The sequence below is a fragment of the Humulus lupulus genome, chromosome 4 (genome assembly GCF_963169125.1).
Source record: "Humulus lupulus chromosome 4, drHumLupu1.1, whole genome shotgun sequence".
NCBI classification, from domain to species: Eukaryota; Viridiplantae; Streptophyta; class Magnoliopsida; order Rosales; family Cannabaceae; genus Humulus; species Humulus lupulus.
This window is the reverse complement of record NC_084796.1, coordinates 48,694,319-48,698,375: the sequence shown is the minus strand read 5'-3', so window position 1 is coordinate 48,698,375 and position 4,057 is coordinate 48,694,319.

Genomic DNA, 4,057 nt, shown 5'->3' with positions numbered 1-4,057 from the left:
AATAAAAATATAAGGGGCAAGGTGGGAATCCGGGCCTAGGCTTCATCCTCCAAAAGCTCTGCATCTTCCTTCTCCTTGGCCTCGAATTCGACCCTCTTCGAATCTGGGTCGGGAAAGATCAGGAGGTTCATGCTTTTGTCTTTGCGCCAAGCTATGTAGATGGCCTCCTCGAAGGTGACACACAGCATGTTGTCCGCCCGCTCCTTTCAGCGGCGGGTCTCGTCATGCGTCACCTTCTCCTCGTGAATAGAGCCGTCCAGCTCACGGACCCAGGCCTCCAAGCTTTGGACCTTCTCCCCATCCCGGACGGACCGAGTCATAGCCGCCTCCTTTGCGACCTTTGCTTTGAGAAGCTCCGCCTCCAGAAGGGCTACCTTCTCATTAGCCTCAGTTTCTTTCCGGGACATGGCCTCTTCAAGCTTAGCCTTGACGTGGTCAAACTCCACGCGGTCTGCGTCGGCCTGAGCAACTGCTTTGTTCAAGGACTCCCAAGCCTAGGCTGTCTCCCTGGCCAGGGCCTCCTTGACGGCATCCCATTGATTCACGGCAGCCTCCAGCTCCAACTGGAGCGTCTCCATCTTCATGGCTGCCTCGGCCACCAGATCGGCATTCCGATGGGACAGCAGAGTGTCCTGGAACAAAGCAAAGTTAGAAGAATCCTTATAAACAAATAAAAAGAGGGAAGAAAAAACACGAAGCATGCTTACAGCGGTGGCCTGATGGTGGAGGGCCTGGGAGATGAACAACATGTCTGGGTTGGCGATGGTGGCATACCGTTTGAGTTGGAGGTTCGACATGGTGTTCCCCACCTGGTCCAGCAAGTCTACCGCGAAAAGGGCCGTGTCCTACCCTAGCTTAGGGTGAAAGCCTGTCTCGGCAGCTGGCCGATCCACGATCGGATGGGGGACGCTGATGGCCACCGGGCACTCAACGAACTCAACCTGACGATGAATCGTCAGGGCCTTGTACGTCTCATCCCTCCTTTCCCGGCCACTCTCCCAGGTCCGGGAAATGAGCCTGTACTGCTCGTCCCGCAAGACGGCTTCCCCTTCCTCGGGTAGGGCCGAATGTATGGGGAGGGTTGGTGTAGCCAGAATCTCCTTCGCGGCGAGGCGTCTTTCCCCGTATGACTCCCTAGCCGAGCTAGCTCACCTCGTCTGGGGCCTCTTGTTCCTAGTTTTGGCCTCCACCATGCCCAAGTCGAAGGCCCTCTTCCCGAAACTCTGGCTTACCGCAGGTTCCGGCTCCAAATCGATTATCGGGGGTTGGGCGGGGCCGGGGACGGCGGCCGGGTCCACGGCCGTAACAGGGACTGCGGCAATTGCGACCTCGCCGGGTCGAGGATTCGCCCCTGGCGTCTCATTGTTGCGTGAGGTGTCCGGGCCTGGCACCTCAGGTGTTTTCTTGGCAGCCTTTTTTGCCGCGACCCTGGCCGTCCTCGCGGCCCAGACTTCGAGAAGATACCTCATCTCGTCCACGGGATCAGACATGTCAGATTCTCCTGCAACAAACGCAAATGAAAAAGAGTTAGTACGATTAACAAGAATATAGAAGAAAAAACTAAGAGCGACCCGGGATGAATCCTTATCTAAGCCCTGGGCGTGACTCAACTCGTCTAACGCGAAAAAGTAGACTTGATCCCCCATGTCGTCCGGGTTCAGGAAATTCCCATATTGAAGGAACCCGGACAAAAACATGAGAACTTCCGAGCCTACGGGAATGGGAGACGAAGGTCTCGTCTCCTTGTCAGCTCCGAACGCAAGGCCTCGCAGTGCTAGCCTATCCCTAGCTAAGTCCCCAACTTGGGGAGCATAAGTTAAGAACAAAGGTGAGTTACCTCACCCTGATACGCTAGCCCCGGGGGTACCCGTGTTCGACATGGCCTCCTTGAAGAGGGCTTCTAGCTCCTCAGAAGCGACCGCCTCCCACTGGACCAAGTCCCTCTTCCGCTTGGCCGCGTCCGCTCGTACCGCAGCCTCTACTTCCTCGATGTGCTCCAGGGCTAGCTGCTCCCTTGTGGTGGAATTATTCTCGCACTGAATTCCCCGAAGGCTCGGGACGTCGATAGTTTGGTAGGCCGCGAGCATTCCGACTTGTCGGAGGCTGTCCGTAGTGACGTAGCCTCCTATGTCCAGGTCTTCTGCGCTCAGCTCGGAGTAAAACCTCTTCTGGTCCAAGATGAACTGGGTGAGAGGAGTTTGGGAAAAAGGTCCTGCCACCCAAAGTAACACGGTGAGAAATAAAAAAAAATGAAAAGAAAAAGAGAAACTGGCCAAGTAAGGGTCAGAAAAGCACTTACCCACTCGTTGGAAGTCCAGCAGCAGCGTGGGGTTCTTCTCCACGAGGAACCCAGACGTCATGAACCAGTAATGTCGGACGTCCGAGGGGTTCTTCCAGGTTCTTGTAGGAGCTGGGTAGTTGCCCCGCGGCTTCAGCCTGTAGAAGCCGTCCAAGGTCTTGTCCTTGGCGTTGACCTGCGGTTCCATCTTGTAGAAGTACAAGATTTCCGCGGGGGTCGGCTCCGCGATCTCCTTCGCGATGCAGAAAACACGTCATCCCGCAAGCAGTCGGTAGGCTTGGGGCAAAAACTGGAAGGGTGCAATCCCCGCGTATGTTAGGAACCGCACGAAGTAGTCATGAAGCGGGAGTGTGGCTCCCGCACTAATGTGGCCAGCGCTCCAGGCCCCAAACCCGTTCACGGAAGTGTGTGCCCGCTCCTCTATCCTGGCCAGGCGGTTATGGAAGAATCCAGGAGTGGACTCTATGCCCAGGCGTCTCTCCAGGATGAGCATCATCCGGTAGTTCCGGAATAGATTCGGTACCGTGTCCATCTCCCATCTGTTGCCTTTGGGGGTCCAAGGCCCGAGAAGGAGGACGGGGGCCCTGTTGACTTCCTCCTTCGAATGAAGGATGACACCTGACGTCATGGCTGATGATCTAGGAGCAAAGAAAAGAAACCAAGCAGTCAATACCGAAACCCAAGAAAGTCGGTTAAGGTACGGGGGGCCTCCTACGGACTGCTTGGAGTCCCCTCTGGATCAGGTCCGGGTTCACCAGAGAACCGCGAGACCCAGATCGGGAACGAAAAATGGGCTACTAATAGGTTCCATCGCCTGTCCAAGAAGTATCCAGACCCGGAGCAATCCGGACCAGGCAGCCTTCCTAGCACTAATCCTATGCGTAAACAAGTTTTAGCAGCCTAAACATATGAGCAAAAGGACAGAACCTACGTTCATGTATCTATTTAGGCAGAGGACAGGAGGACTTACTGTGAATGGCTGGCCGTGGAAGATGGTGGTTGTCCGGCGATAAGGATGGCAGGATTTCATTCTTGAACTGGCAAAGGCGGTTCAGCAACTCGTTGACAGGGCAGGCCGAGAACGTGTGCTCAGGCAGAGGTGCAGGTGCTGGAACTGTTGGAAAAAGGTGACGGCGCAGAGTAAGCAGGCGGTGGAAGATGTCGTCGGTGATGTCGGACATAAACAGATCCTCAGTTCTTAGAATGGCTCGAGAGTGTAAAAGTTTCAAATGAATATTTGAGGAGTATTTATAGAGACCCCAAATCCTGGTCTCTAATCCAGCGGATAGGAAATCTCCCATCGGACGGTCCAAGATCGCGCAGGGGCATTAATGAGCACTCGAGTGCTGGATCTTTTCCATTTCAATCCAACGTCCCAGAAGGGGGGAATGTCAAAGGTCACCCCATCCTACGGTCCACCTTAGCGCATAAGCATTAATGAAGGACCCCCATGCGGATGGGACGCTTCGGAATCCGTGCTGACGCACTAGCCTAGGCCTAGCGACCCTTGAGGTGGTTAGGTGACCTTTCGAGGTCAAGTGCCATCGTTGCAGCAGCCGCTGGCTGACACGTGTGTCCTTTGTCACGAAACAGGACTTCAGTAAACGGACCCGGACATTAGTAAATGGTCTGGGCCCCGCGTGCACCCAACGCGCATTGCCCCTTGTCACGGACCCACGATTCTAAGTAGGAACCGGGAAGATGGTCGTGGAGTGTCCGGGAGCAAGGCAAGCCTCCACCTCCCAGACCCAGGTGAAG